Consider the following 15,874-nt stretch of genomic DNA (forward strand, 5'->3'; position numbering starts at 1 on the left):
GAATCCGCTGCTTTAAATGTGTGGCATGGATGTGACTGTTACAAGTGGAAGATGATTTTGTAGCATCTGGTGTACACTAATATTCAGGATGAATCAAAAGCTTGAGGCCTTTTGCTATGTATCTATAGATCAATACCAATCACTCTAGTGCTCTCTTTCTCTTCCAACCTTTCCCCTTTTTGTTGGTACTAAAGCACCTACTACCACTAGCATTCTCCCCCTGCTCTGATCCGCAACATTAACAAATGGCAGAAGAGGGAGCATCTGGGCTTCTTAATATCAAAATATTTCTCTGTCCTGGCAGGCAGGGTCATTGCTTCCTTTGTGTATGTAGACTCCAGATGTGCAGGGTTTGGCAGCGACATTTATTGGATGCAAACATTTCCCAGCATGACCTCGTGCACAGTTGTGACCTCACAGTTAATGGCTGTGAGATCTGATCTAACCACCGTGCATTTGTAGCTTACGCTCCCAGACCTTTTCCTTGCTACGACCAGCACTTGGGCATTAATGGGAAAAGATCCTAAAAAAAATCTGGGGTGGGGGTGTGGGGGAGAGAAACAGAACGAGAAAGATGTTAATGAATACTTGGCAATGACAGGTGCCAGACCTTTTCAGCAGGCCTGGAAAACCCCAAGCAGTGCCCACCCCCTGGCTGTGCAACCAGATGTGCTGCCCTTGAAACAGCTGAGCTGGGTGGCACAGTTGCCTATTTGGGAGGAGATATGAGGTCATCTCGGATGGGGCTTTATATGGGAGGGGTTCCCATGGTGACAGACAGAGGTTCACCTTAGTAAGGGGTAGGGTGGGTAAATTTCTCATTTTTCCATCTTCTCTGGAGCAGGCATTCATCCAAAACACTGCAAAAATCAACAGAACCAGCCTTCAAGGGAAGAACACCCAGGGCAAGCTGCATCATGCCAGCTGCACAAAGAAATGCTCCCTGGTCCCAGCACAAGCGTATCGGTGCTGGGCTCCAGGGGCTGTGCACAGATTGTGTCTCTCTCCCCCTGCTCCGGTTGCAAGCCTGATCCCTTGTAGAATAAACTGGGCTGGATTTGCAGGGAAGGCTCAGCTGCTGTTGGGCAGAGAGCTCTTCCATTAGAGGGCTGAAGTCAACAGGCTGCTTGCTGATGTGAAAAATGGTGATAGCAGCAGCGCTGCAAGTCAACTGGGCTTCTCACTGATGGGCACTGGGAAATGGCAGACTCCCATGACCTCCAAAGCAAACAATCAGTGTAAAAAATGTGGAGCCAGTGAAGGAGCTGTAATTTTGGCTGGGTGCTGTCGTCGTGCTGCAAAGGAGCATGTGCCAGTGATGTGCAAAAGGGCAGGATGCAGGAAATCTCTAGCAGAGAGAGAGTTCTTCTGAAAGTTATAAGACTGTTTACAAAGGTTGCATGTCACTCCTAATCTCTGCCAAGCAGTAGCAAGATTCCAGGGGGTTCCAGGATTGTATTTCCATTGGCAAAATTGAGGGACAGTGGAGCCTAGTTTCTTTAAGAAATATGGTTACTTGTACACATATTTACACCTGGAGTTTTCAATGGAGGGGGTGTAGAACATTATGTTCCAAGAGTGTTTCTCCTTGCCACTCTCATAGCTTCAGCAAGCTTGGGTCTAGAGCAGCAGTCAGTCATAGCTACCGATCTCTCGGTGCAGCCTCCTCCAGCCAGCCCTGTGATGGCCTTCCCCACTTGCTCCTCCTTGTTCAAGAAACAGAGGTGAGAGGAGACAGGGGTCTCTCCCACAGCAGCACACAAGCTTACACCCTAAAGGAAGCTGATTCTTCATGTATCTCCGAAAACAGCCTTCTCAAATATATGCATGTATCATTAATTTTATATTTCACCTTCCCTGCAAGGAGATAACACTCCCCCTCCCCACTTTATCCAACGACCCTGTGATGCAGGGTAGGTTGAGAAAAAGTGACTGATCCCAAGCCATGCAGTGAGTTTCATGATTGGTAAGCCTCTCTAAACTAAATAGTACCAAAAGCTGCAACCTTTCCTCATAGGGGAGTTTGAGAACTCTCAAGGGGGTGCCATCCAATTCCAGCAATTTGTCCATTTCTATTTTGCCTATTAGGCTGAGTGCCAGTGTGGTGTAGTGGTTAAGAGCGGTAGATTTGTAATCTGGGGAGCCGGGTTCGCGTCTCCGCTCCTCCACATGCAGCTGCTGGGTGACCTTGGGCCAGTCACACTTCTTTGAAGTCTCTCAGCCCCACTCACCTCACAGAGTGTTTGTTGTGGGGGAAGAAGGGAAAGGAGAATGTTAGCCGCTTTGAGACTCCTGAAGGGGAGTGAAAGGCGGGATATCAAATCCAAACTCTTCTCTTCTTCTTCTTTTTCCTCCAACTCCCATCCTACAAAAGTCAGTTCAGGCAGTGGAATCCACCCAGTGAAGAAAGATGCAAAGAATCCATTCTGCTGGTGTTAGAGCAGGGATGACTGTTAAATGGAATGCTCTCCCTCACCAGATGTGATCTTTACTGTGTTTATAGAGCACAAACCCAGATGGAGCATCTATAAAAGAGGATCGTGAGTGCAGGGAGAGGAGGAGGAGGAGGAAGAGGAAGAGAGGACCAGGTTTAGGGCCTAGTGATTTTTGGAGCCTTCCTTAAATCTGCTTTCCCACAGCAGGGCTAAGGACACAGAGGGCATGGGTGCTGGCTCCCGAAAAGCTATAAATATGCCTCTTAGCAGCTAGCTTCCAGTGAAAACACGGGGCTATGCCAGGGCTTGGTTGTGGCATCTGAAAAGCAGGCTGGTGTCATGGCACTAGGCATGAATAGCCAGGGGTTGTTTTGATCAAATAAGGCAATTGACTCACACAGAGCAGGACCCAGGGAAAAGCTCCAGATTCCCAGGCTCCTAACCAGTAAGTCATGATGGCTATGTTCTTCCTCCAGTGACAGAGGCAGCATATATTATTAATATGTCATATAATGCCAAGATGGCATCTTGCAGGTTCAACACAGGCACTGTGAGAACAGGGTGCTGAACCTGAAGGACCTTTGGCCTGATTGAGCTCTTCTTATGCAATTAAGTACATTGAAAAGGTCCATCTTCATCTCTCTCCCCGCTTCCACTTTGAATGCATCCCACTGTCTTCCTCCCAGAGTGCTCTTTCCTTCTTTCTTTTTTTTTATAAGATGTTTATTAAGATTTTTTACAGTATTACAATAAAATGAAGGGGAAAAAATAACAAAAATACAAAATAAAAATAATTAAAAACAGACAAATTTTCCATTGCTTATTTTCCTTTAGCTTGTTTCCCGGACCTCCTCATACCTCCCTTTTTTGTATTCCACTTCAAATTGTTGGTTCAGCAAATCCTTACCATTATGTTTTTACCTATTTATAACCCTTTTTTTCATATTCTCTTAAAGCATTACAGCTGGAAACCACTTAATTTCTATCCAACATCATTCTAACATTCATTAATTTTACAATATTTCTGAAGATAGTCTTTAAATTTCTTCCAATCTTCTTCCACCGACTCTTCTCCCTGGTCTCGGATTCTGCCAGTCATTTCTGCCAATCCCATATAGTCCATCACTTTCATCTGCCATTCTTCCAAAGTGGGTAGATCTTGTGTCTTCCAATACTTTGCAATAAGTATTCTTGCTGCTGTTGTAGCGTACATAAAAAAAGTTCTGTCCTTCTTTAGCACCAATTGGCCGACAATGCCCAGAAGGAAGGCCTCTGGTTTCTTCGGGAAGGTATATTTAAATACCTTTTTCATTTCATTATAGATCATTTCCCAGAAAGCCTTAATTCTTGGGCACGTCCACCAAAGGTGAAAGAATGTACCTTCAGTTTCTTTACATTTCCAACATTTATTATCGGGCAATGATATATTTTTGCAAGCTTGACTGGGGTCATGTACCACCTGTATATCATTTTCATAATATTCTCTCTTAAGGCATTACATGCCGTAAATTTCATACCTGTGGTCCACAACTGTTCCCAGTCAGCAAACATAATGTTATGTCCAACATCTTGTGCCCATTTAATCATAGCAGATTTCACCGTTTCATCCTGAGTATTCCATTTCAACAGCAAGTTATACATCCTTGACAAAATCTTAGTTTTGGGTTCTAACAGTTCTGTTTCTAATTTTGATTTTTCCACCTGGAAGCCAATTTTCTTGTCCAAATTATATGCCTCCATTATCTGATAATAATGAAGCCAATCTCGCACTTTGTTTTTTAGTTTCTCAAAACTCTGCAGTTTTAGTCTATCTCCCTCTTGTTCCAAAATTTCCCAATATTTCGGCCATTTGGCCTCCATATTGAGCTTTTTCTGGGCTTTTGCTTCCATTGATGACAGCCACCTTGGGGTTTTATTTTCCAATAAATCCTTATATCTTATCCAAACATTGAACAAAGCTTTCCTGACAATATGGTTCTTAAATGCTTTATGTGCTTTAACCTTGTCGTACCACAAATATGCATGCCACCCGAAGACATTGTTAAAACCTTCTAGATCCAAAATGTCTGTGTTCTCAAGAAGCAGCCAGTCTTTCAACCAGCAGAATGCTGCTGATTCATAGTAAAGTTAAAAGTCTGGCAGGGCAAATCCACCCCTTTCCTTTGCATCAGTTAATATCTTGAATTTTATTCTGGGCTTCTTGCCCTGCCAGACAAATCTAGAGATATCTTTCTGCCACTTCTTGAAACAATCCATCTTGTCCACAATTTGCAGTGTTTGAAACAAAAACAGCATTCTAAGCAATACATTCATCTTTATAGCTGCAATTCGACCCAACAAGGAAAGCTTCAAATTTGACCAAATTTCTAAGTCTTTTTTCACTTCTGTCCAACATTTTTCATAATTATCTTTAAATAAGTTCCCATTTTTTGCTGTCATGTTAATCCCCAAGTATTTCACTTTCTTGACCACAGTCAGACCTGTCTCATTCTGAAACCTCTCTCTTTCAATCGGTGTTAAATTTTTCTCTAAAACCTTAGTTTTTGACTTGTTCAGTTTGAATCCTGCCACTTGACCAAATTCTTGAATTAGTTCTAAAACCCTTTTAGTACTAGATTCTGGCTCCTGTAACGTCAATACTAAATCATCTGCAAATGCTCTCAATTTGTACTGTTTGGCTCCGACCTGTATACCTTTAACCAACCGGTCCCTTCTAATCATATTCAGCAGAACCTCCAGGACCGATATAAAAAGCAATGGGGAGATTGGGCACCCCTGTCCCTTCTTTCTCCCACCTCGTCAAGTCCTCATTGCTTCACCCATTCTGTCTACTCTCTTTCCTCATTGCTCTCGCAACACATTGTGTATCTTCACCCATTCTGGAAGTGAAGCGTGGAGCTGCAGATAAATCAATGCTCACTTCACCAGTTCAAAAGCCTGCCAGTAGACGGCACATCAATGTGATTGAAGGTGCACTTCCCTGGTTAAAACATCTCCAACTTTCAAGAGGACCCACGTGCATTCCTACAGTGGGTGTTCTTTTGGAGGGTGGGCGGAAGAACATGGTTTCCAAAGTCTGAGAACACACAAAAATAAAAATATAACGCTAACATTGTTGCACAAACCAACAGCCATTGCTTCAAACCTGGAAGGGCTGTGGCTGAGTGCATGGTTTGCACACCAAAGGAGAGACCTTCATCTGAAACCTTGGAGAGCTGCTGCCATTTGGTGTCAACAGTTCTGAGCTAGATAGACCTAGGGGCTGACTTGGTATAAGGCAGGTTCCTCTGTTTCCCTGGGTAAAAGGTGATCTTAGAACTTTTAATGTTAAGCTATAGGGAAACCTTGGTAGACTTGAGAAACTCCTAACCTGTCCCAGCCTGTACATCATGGCATGCAGCCTGCCTGTGTCTCCTTGCCACCAACTTCTATCCCATAATCCTATGGCAACAGAGATAGGAAGTATCACTCCTGATCCAATCCATCCATAAAATAACCCCATGTTACTGCACAAAACAGGAGTGTATGCACACAGACCTGGTGAATTCTCTTGTCTTTACAGTGGATTCCAAACCAGTCATGGGATTTCTACTCTGCCCAGGAAAAATGTGTGACTGGCTGCCCCAACCCACTTGCTTCTCAGATTGCCTGTTGTGAACCTGGGAAGGGTCTGCTGGAGACTCCAGAGAAGAAAAGGAACTTATGACCTTCCAGATGTTGCAGGACTACAGCTCCCCTCATCCCTGACCATTCACCATGAAGCCCGAGGCTGATGGGAGTTGGAGTCCAGCAACAGCTGGAGGACCACAGCAGGCTCTCCACCCCTGCTCAATGGATGGACGGACTCTCTGCTAGAGAAGCAGGATACAGGGGAAGGCAGAGCATGAAGCAGCCCATCCAGGAGTGTGTATGTGAGAGAGTGTCTCAGTGAAATATACTCAGAGTCGCGAAGTGATTTCATGCTCTTTATTCAGCTCATAGTGGTGAGGAGGAATGAATGAATGTCCCCTCAAAGTATCTGCTTTATATACATTATTTACACAATGGGCTGCACATGATTGGCTAATTCCGGAATTCTACTGTCAGCCAATCAGGTTGTGGATTCACTTCTATCTGGAGCATGATTGGGTGGTTCCTGCCAACCAATCCTACTGCTGCATTGTTCTAGGACCAATCAGACTGCTGCATTCTGAATCCTATTGTTCTAGGACCAATCAGACTGCTGCCTTTTGGATCCTATTGTTCTAGGACCAATCAGACTGCTGCCTTTTGGATCCTATTCAACTCAGTACATAACAGTCTCCACTCTGGGCAGTCCTATTCTGTTTGATTTTAGCTGTGGCTGGGTTTTTAGCATAACCATATGGCTAAGTGTTCCTGGAGGCAGTGGGAGGACGATTTGGCTTGCGCAGCATAAATATGAGCTGACCTGCTGTTCGTAACTTTTCAAAGGCAGAGAAGTCTGAAGCTGTCGGCAGCCAGATGCAGGGTCCCTCCCCCATCCCCTCTGTTCAAAGAGATCCCTGCAGAACTTTTGCCAAGGTCTCTTTAACCCACCAACCCCCTCAGCTAGATTTGTGTGCTGCAAAGGGAGAAACCCCCCTTCTTGGCTCATGCAGCCTAGCTGCTTTCTCCATTAAATGCACTTATGATACTCATTTTTTTTGTATATACAGCTGGCCAAGTGCAACATCCAGTTTGGCCTGCTTTAGCTACCGGTCTGCCTGAGGACAGGGTCTTCTTTGGCGCCAGGGAGAGAGAGAGAGAGAGAGAGAGAGAGAGAGAGAGAGAGAGAGAGAGAGAACTCTGGATTGTGGGCATCTTTGAGGTTGAAAAGGAGAATGGAGCAATAGCTCGATGGGGGATGTCACCCTGATGGTCAGAAAGCAAACGTGCACAAGTTCAACGGGTTGGTAAGCCTGCCTCTTGTTTGTTTCCTTCCCCTGCAGCACTTGGCACGATCCTCTTTGTTGCCGCCATCTGGATTTGCTTTACAAGATGTATGACTTACCTTTAATAGACAGCTCTGGCACAATGCATGAGGCTCGCTTGTCCTCTCTGCTTGCTGATGGTGATAATGCAGGCTAATCCATCCGGGGTGTTGACTGAAGAAGGTTTTTGTCAATGGGATGCCTGGGAATAGATTGACCATTGGATCCCATCTAGCAATGATGGGTGGAATTCAACACCACACTAAGCTGAAGTTCCTTAGCAGACTACAAGTGCTGCTAGCGAAATGGGTTGTGGAAGAGAAGGAGCTGGAAGTCAGCATGGCTCTCGTGGCTGGTTGCTGTAGCTCCGATACTTCCTGCTGCACAACAAGCGTCCTCTAATGCAACTGTTCCACTGGATTTTCATATTATTCTCAGCCTTCTGATAAGGCCAGAGTCCTTGCGTTTGGTGGTCAGAGCGGGTTGAATCTGGGGCACGATAATGGGTATAAGTTACTAGCAAAACACAATGGAGTTCCATCACCCACATTCAGTCACTACAATGGGAGTTGGGGAAATAATGCCAGCTCCCGCGGGGGGCCTGCATGGGACATTTTGCTGCCAGAGGTGAAGCTGGAGCAACTGGCTGCTGAACCTTACTTCAACACTGGTGATGAGACAGTGGCCACATCCACACCATATATTTAAAGTGCATGGCCTTCCCAAAGAACCCGGGGAATGGTAGTTTCTGTTAAGGGAGCTGGGAATTGTAACTCTGGGAGGGGTACACTACTATTTGCAGGGTTCTTTGGGGGAGGCAGCCTGCTTTAAATATAAGGTGTGGATGTGAGCAGTTCTTTGGCAGTCACTCGTAGCCGAGTAAGATTGTCTTCCGTGAATACGGTCTTAATTGTGAGTCTGTAGGTGACTGTGGAGGCTAATTCTGGATCCGCACATCCTTCCACAGTGGGGACATAGGTTTCTGGGCGGGAGTTGATCACAATGAGGATTTGCCAAGAATACCTTCCTCTTAGCTTATTTCTCCCTTTTGTCCTGAGTTTGTGCTTCTTTGAAGTCCACGACACCTTTGGTAAAGGCTGTTTTCCAACTGGAGCACTCGCAAGCCAGTGTTTCCCCGTTGTCTGTGTTTATACTACATTTTTAAAGATGTGCCTTAAAAGTGTCTTTAAACCTCTTTTGTATCCATCACTGCACTTGAGGGCAGCAGGTTGACCGAATGGTACACACAATTTAGTCCTCTGGACACCTGGACACTGCTACCTGCCCTCCAGCTTCGGTCCCCTGAGGCAGCTGTCTCCCTCTTGTCTAATGGAAGAGCCAGCTCTCATCAGTCTTGCATATCTTTAATTCTTTCATTGTGGTTTGTGAACCAGCTGTTTTCCTTTCCTTTGCACATGCTTATGCCTTGACCTTTGCAAAAGGTGCTGAATCGGAAAGCCGTTGATTACACTGAAGATGCAGCACTCCTTGAGCTCATGCCTTGCAAAAGTTTCAACATGCACTTAAGCTCTTTGTTCCAGACAAAGTTTCCTAGAGCAAGGAAGCTGAGTGATGGATCGCAAAGAATGAGCCACTACAAAGATGTGGACTTGGCTCTCAGAACTTTGCTATGTCAGCTCTGTGGGCCAGCTGCTGGATGAGACCAGGGTGCTGTGACTCAGAACCGAGGAGGCTGTTGAGTCGTGCATTGCGGATGCTTAACCACAGCCCACCCAAACCTGAGTGAACCCTTCAGGGATTCAGTCTGGGAAAAGATCAAAGAAGCTGGATGCAGTCAATTTCAGAGCGATTCAGAGATAATATCTTTTTCTGTACCTCTGACCAGTTTTATTGCTAGCCCCACTCTCTGCTGCTTTTCCTGTGGAAAGGTGACAGTACAGTGAGGGTAGATGGACACTGGCTGATGCCCCACATGGGAATCCTTCTGAAATGAGAGAGTCAGGCCGGGGTGGGGTGGGGATTCAGAGCAAGGGAGCAAATTTTGTGCAGCATACTCTCCCAGCCTCATCAGCCACTCCCAAGCCGTTTATTTTAGATTAGAAGGCTGCATCGTCAACATGCATCTTCCTCTTCGAAGCATTTCAGGGCAGTGCCACAGATCCCATTCCATCCTGTACCGGCCACTCAGGGCCGCTTCCCAAAGCACATTTTGTCCTTGGAATCTGTTTCTGAGAACACAACATGCACATATCATGTCAATTGCAAAAGGCACCCCCATGTCAGCCATTCCTTCCAAATATGTTACATTTTCAAATAATTTTTAAAAGGAATATGCCATAGATATTTGATCCCATATTTTATTAACCCACTGACTGCCTCTCAAGCAGTTTACTTTAGGAGGCCTTGCATCACATCCTGGGCTGCCGAAATCCAAGAGGCAGCCATAACTTAGGACAGGAGATTTGGGATGTCGTGCACTGCCTATGCTGCATGGTACCATCAGGGCAGGAGTCGGGGGTCCCACTCAGCACAGGGAATAGGGCTGGTTCACCACATGTTGAATGAAGTGGAGTGACACACACTATCCTCTAAGATCATTCAGTCCAGAGCCTAGAGTTGCCTATCTGCACCACTTGCCTGGCCTTGGAGGCAGAGTCTTGGCCCCTTTGGCTGCCTATGACACAGCTCTGTGGAGTATGCCCGCCTTGAGAGACAGGGTTTGTCTGCAGTCCTTCTAATTCAAAGTGTGCCAACATGCCCTCAAGGGGCTGGCAATTAAGCTGCCTTTCTGAAGAGGCATGAAGCTTCCTTGTTACGGTCTGATAAATGCTGCATTAGTCATATTTCGATCTGGGCCAAGTGGGATCCGCTGCGGTTGAGGAGCCCAGCTGCTCCTGCCCTCCAGCCACTGAGCTGCAGAGTTGCCTGCCTGCCTGCCTGCCTGCCTCCTACTGCAGATCTGACCCCACCTGGTGAGGCTGAGCCGCCCCTGTCTGGTACATCACGTAGCCCTCCCAGGGCACAATGTTAGTCAGAGGTGGTGCATTGCGGTTTCTCCACTTTTCCAGACTGGCGTGAGCACGGGTAGTCAAAGCAGCTCGTTTCCCCCCCTCTTCTGTCAAAGACTCTTTGGCAGAGGATCAGTCCCCAGAGTCCATTTCCGAGCAGAGGCAGTTTTGGGGGGAGTGCAGCCAGTGTCAGAATCAAACACAGGGAGCGCCGCAACTGCAATTTAGAATGGGGTGTGAGAGATGGGGGCACCAAATTTTGGCACCGCTCCAGGCGCTGTTGGAATTTGAGAAGCCAAGGTCTGTCATGGTTCAGAGGATCCATTCAGAGGGCTGAGAAGGTGGGTTGAGAGGACCCTTGAACATCCTGAAGCCATTGTGGGGTTACTTCAGTGTTCACCTGGCTCAAAATACAACCCGCATTTCCTGTGCAATCCCTCGGTTCATTTTTTGCAGACTTGCTGTACATGCAGGCTCACACATACGGCGAGTAGGTAATGAAGCAACTGCATTACCACACCATCAGGGGCTAAATCAGAAGGAGTCAATGTGGTGCCTTCCAGTTGTCGTTGAACTCCAGCTCCCATCAGCCCCAGCCAGCATGATCAGGGATGATAGGAGTTGGAGTCCATCAGCCTCTGCGGCATAGCAGGTTGGCTATCCCCGGGCTAAATTCTGAACAAATACACACTCAGCCCACCTTCTTAGGACATTAGTTTGGTTGTGAGAATTGGCCCTTGATCCTTCAAACTCAAAAGTCCAGACACGCTTTTGGCCCCCGGGATTTGCCAGTCAGGTCAACTGCATTGTTTGCATAGATCTAGTGATGGAACATCTCCTGATCTACCTCTGTAATGGCACACAAATATATAATTCATTGTGTGAACCTAGGCTGTCTCAGGGACAGAATGACATCATAAACCCTGAGTTGTCAAAGCATTTTCACTCTTAAGATGGTGAGTCCAGTGGCTGAGGGCTGGTGCCTAAAAAGGGAGCTGCTGGCCTGCTAGGTAGGTCTTCTATGTGCTGCCACAGGAGGCATCTTGAGACCCAGCATAATTGCTGTTGCACCTGCCTATGACCAGTGCAGAGCCATAGGTCCACATACATACAACCTTGTTTGCCTGCCTCCTGCTCCCTTGTGCTACTCTTGGCATTTTTAGCCTGGTCAGAAACAGACAAAGGCACTGCTTGCTATGCTGCGAGTGCCCAGGCAACCTGGCCTTGGCGATGTCTAACTGGAGCCTTTTCTTTCTAACTGCGCCTCTCCTTTTTCCTTCATCTTTGTTGCTGCAGACGCCTCCCACCCTCACCCCAAAGAGCAGCTGGAAACAAAACAGTGAGCACGCCTTGGCCTGCTCCTCCTTCGAGGTAGCAGTGGAGGAGGGGAGCAGGGCAAAGGAGGAGAGGCAGGGAGGGCTGTCTGTGTGTGTGTGTGTGTGTGTGTGTGTGTGTGTGTAGCAGGAGACAGCTCTCTGGCTCTCTTTGTTAATATACATTGGATTCCTTGGGGATGAGGCTGGCTCTGCTCGGCCATGTGGGTGGTCGCTCACTTTGCATCTTCCTCTCAGCAGGAAGACGGGGAAAGCCTGGTCCAGATGTAGGAGAGCTCTAAATGGCAACCTGCTCTGGCCAGTCCCCAGCAATTGCCTCTCTCTCTCTCTCTCTCTCTCTCTCTCCTCCTCCTCCCTCCCACTTTCAGTCCCTTGTGGAATCTCAACCTCCCGCTTCTTTTCAGGAGGCTCCAGCAGGCAGGATGGGAGCTGAGCCCCTGTTGAGCAAGGGTGACATCATGCAGCCTCCGCCAGGAGGGAGATCAGAAGAGGAATTTAAAAGGACTGGCATGCTTCGGCACAGAGAGATTTAACGTAGGGCGTGCCCATGCATCGTACCCAAGAAACCCCCCAAGTTGGGGTGGGTGATTGTCAGTCTTGGGTTCTATCAGTTTCACATGTTCCCACTCTTACTTCTCCTCATTTCCACTTTTTTTCTTTTAAAGAAATTCCTCAGCATTTTAGTGCAATTCTCTTGCAATTCGCACCTTTTTATCTGCAGTTTTACCTAATATATGTATTATTACTTTTTTGCAAAGCAGTCTCCCCTAATATAATGCATTTTATATTCTATTTTCACTGATCTATGCATTTTTTGTACACATGACATGGCTGGAGGACTACACTGCAAAATTCTGAGAAGAACAGTTTCAAAGAATAACACCATGTCAGTTTGTGTATTTCTTCCAGAAAGTACTTAGGTTGGTTCACTTTTAAGTGTGAACTGAATCAAAATTCTCCCTCAGGAGGGGTGTCTGATTTTGGGGGAATTGTAAGTTGTGCAGTTGCTGTGCAGTGATGGCCTATATGAAGGAAGTAGTGGCATAGTGACAGAAGGCTTGCACCTCATCAGTTTTTTGTTTCGTTTTAGCATTGGTATGTGCTCAGGACATTTTGCTGCCTGAGGCAGAGATGGTACCCCCTCATTTCTGGCTGGCCTGGCCTCTGATTTCAACCACACCTTTCATTTTATTCTGTTGGCAACATCTGTCACAGAGCATCTGTCATATGGTGTAAGAGTGCAACTATCAAAGAAACTGATGCACATCATCGCTCCTGTGCAAAAATATGAGTATGGAGCAATAAATGCAGCAAAATGGTGTACATACCAGTCTCACAAATGCTGCTCCAATTCTTATTCTGGTTTCAAGTTACTGTTGTGCTCTTGATCATAAAGACAAAGGAAGATTTTTAACAAAGGCATGGGTGAGTCCATGCTAGGCTTTTCTGCTGCTAGAGTTCCAGGTTTCTATTCCGTGTAATTCAGTGGAATAGTAGCTGCTTTGCATGCAGGAGGGTCCAGGTTCACTCCCTGGCACCCCCAAGATAGGGCTGAGAATCTCCCCTCTCTGAAACCCTGAAGGGCCACTGTCATTCAGTGTAGACAAGACTGAGCTAGATGAACTAATGCTCAATTTAAGGAGGCTTCCGGTTTTCCTATATACGCATCTCCTCTCAACATCCCAGATGATGCAGGTCCAAAAACACTGTAATGATTCCATAATTTTGCCCAGTGGAATTGATTGGCAGTAGGTTTGAGACAGAAAAAAAAATGCTTCCTCACCTAATGCCTGATGAGCTTCTGGGATTTCCGGGTGTCATGAGAGCTACTAGATTAAATGGCATTAAAATGAGGTCAAACAAAGGCATGAAGTACATCTGTCCTGTATGAGAGCTAAGTGCCACCTCCATGAATTCCAGATACTGGAGAACAAGGCAAAGCTGCTGCCTTTGAAAACATAAGAAAAGCCTTAATGGATGAGACCAATGTTCTCACAGTGACCAATCAGATACCTATGGGAAGCCTGCAAGCAGGAGCACTTGGGCACAAGAGCACTCTCACCTTCTGTGAATGCATCTCGGATGCATCTGGCTGGCCAAAGCTGGAAAAAGCATGCTGGGCAGCTAAGCAGACCCAATTTAGCAGGGCACGTCTTACCATATATTCTTATTGCCCGTGATGTCAGAATCCAATGCTGCCCAGTGCAGTGTGTGAAGGAGACTGCCATCACAGCTGACATCTCTTTGGAACGAGGCTCTGCCTCAACAATCACAGTGTGTATTTGTGATGTATCCTTCCAAGCCCATGCCAAGTGCTGGCTTGTCTCCTTCATACACTGGCTGGCAGAGGTTCTGAAGGATTTGTACAATGGCAGAGAACAGCCCAAACATTCATAGCCTGGGGCCCAACCTGAAGCTTTTGCGAGGCTCTGGGGTATAAATTCGCTAGTGATTTTGGCAAACAGTGCTATAGCATCTATTTTTTCTTTTCCTATCAAAGAGGTCTGTCTTACCATTTTTATTTTCTACCTATGTTAACCAGGTGAAATGCCAAATGAATTTATGCATACACTGTGCTTTTTCAGCTAGTCATGATGTCTATCTTGTGTCGGAAGCTGAGCAGTGGGAATCATTCCATTTGTAATTTAAGTGTTAATCGTGTTAGTGTTAAAGTCAGCTAACAAAGAGAGGGAAGGACTGCTTAGCAATGAAGCTGATTAGCATGATATTCACTGAGGCAGCACATATCCTGATTGGCTGTCTAGTTCTGATGGAGTTTTATCTCTGAATGTTTGGTTAAACATCCTTTTGCTATGTACAAGGCCTGAACTAAGAAAGACAAAATCTCTCTTTTTATTTCTCCTCAAATTATAGGCTAGGTTTTATTCTCTCCCCCACTTCAGATTCATTAGTAAAGTGACATTGGACTTTATTTAAGGGACTTTCCTAACAAATGTAACATCCAGGATCAGAGGCAGAACACCTCTGAATACCAGCAAATGGAAAGGGTCATTGCCCTCGTCTCCTGCTTGTTAGCTTCTCAGGAGCATCTAGTCACCCAATGTGAGAAGCAAGTTGTTGGAGAAGCAAGGGTATGTTGTGCAGTGGTGATAAGTGGATGTCATGACCCGGGACCCAGGTGGATGTCATGGCCCAGGACACACACCTAGGTTCATACCCTCTGTCACAGAATATGTGACCTCAGCCTGCTAAGTGCTGAGTCTGCATAAACATGTTACCGCAGCCACAACCACAAGGTATCTGTGCCATTGCCCTGTATTGGTAATGTGTTGGAAATATAATAATCTCTCTCCTGCCTGTTTATTTTGTAAGGAATTCAGTGCTGCCTTGAAGCTCTAACTGTTTGCTACTTCTCCCTGCACCCCTTACCTGTGAATAAGGTGCATTTCTATATTTTGCGGGCATAGCACCCATTGTGGGCCTCTCTTATCAGCTTCCAAAGCAGAGAAGAGCAAGCTAACCTTGAACAGAAGAAATACTGGGAGATCTTCAAAGAAGAGAAACAGTAAATTCTCCTGACCCAGACAAGTCTTCATGCAGCAGATAGTAGAAAAGCAACATTTTGTATGAACTTTGCTTAAAGATACCTGTTGTCATGGTAATTTTGGGCAGGCTGTTCTGACCAATGAAATTTGTTTTAGGGGTCCACAAGCTATCCATGCATTCTGTTATCCAATCATATTACTGAAAAGGATCGCACACAAGGTGATCACGCATGTAAATGTTATGAAAGTGTCTTGAATTTTGTATTTGGGGTCCAAAATTTGGAGAAATCCTCTGGATCATTTATTATTGTTGCAGCCTGCAATAAATATGATCTCCTTCCATGATGCTGCTGTCTTTATTTGGCTAAAGAGGGCCAGCATATTTCCAGACTCCCTTTATAGGGTAGCAGTGGCACACTCACAAACCTTATCACTTTGCTGCCATTTGCCACCATAAGCACTGGCTGTTTCAGGCAGCTGCCTCACTTTGTCTAATGGTAGGGCTGGCCCTATCCAGAGTGGATTGCTGCAGTCTACACCAGGCTAGGCTTTTATGGTCCAAACAGACTGTGATATGTTTGCCTCTTTGGAGCACAAGAGGCCTCAAAGCGAATGCAGGCTGCACAGCTATCCCAGAAGCCAGAACAGCAAGAGGGATCGCTGCTTTCACTGCACAGCGATCCCTCTTGCTGTTCTGGC

The 15,874-nt window shown here is 46.1% G+C and overlaps 2 long non-coding RNA genes across 2 annotated transcripts; one reads left to right on the forward strand and one right to left on the reverse strand.

The window, feature by feature from the left end:
- Window positions 1-353: 353 nt before the first annotated feature.
- On the reverse strand, window positions 354-11,125 carry LOC128408346 (uncharacterized). The gene is made up of 3 exons (XR_008329043.1): window positions 11,036-11,125; window positions 5,231-5,511; window positions 354-534 (listed from the first exon to the last, which is right to left on the reverse strand). It is a non-coding gene; the product is annotated as an uncharacterized LOC128408346 (long non-coding RNA).
- A 305-nt stretch (window positions 11,126-11,430) lies between these two features.
- On the forward strand, window positions 11,431-15,520 carry LOC128408347 (uncharacterized). Its single transcript, XR_008329044.1, has 2 exons — window positions 11,431-11,674; window positions 12,038-15,520. It is a non-coding gene; the product is annotated as an uncharacterized LOC128408347 (long non-coding RNA).
- Window positions 15,521-15,874: the final 354 nt, after the last annotated feature.

The sequence above is a fragment of the Podarcis raffonei genome, chromosome 2 (assembly GCF_027172205.1).
Source record: "Podarcis raffonei isolate rPodRaf1 chromosome 2, rPodRaf1.pri, whole genome shotgun sequence".
Classification (NCBI taxonomy): Eukaryota; Metazoa; Chordata; class Lepidosauria; order Squamata; family Lacertidae; genus Podarcis; species Podarcis raffonei.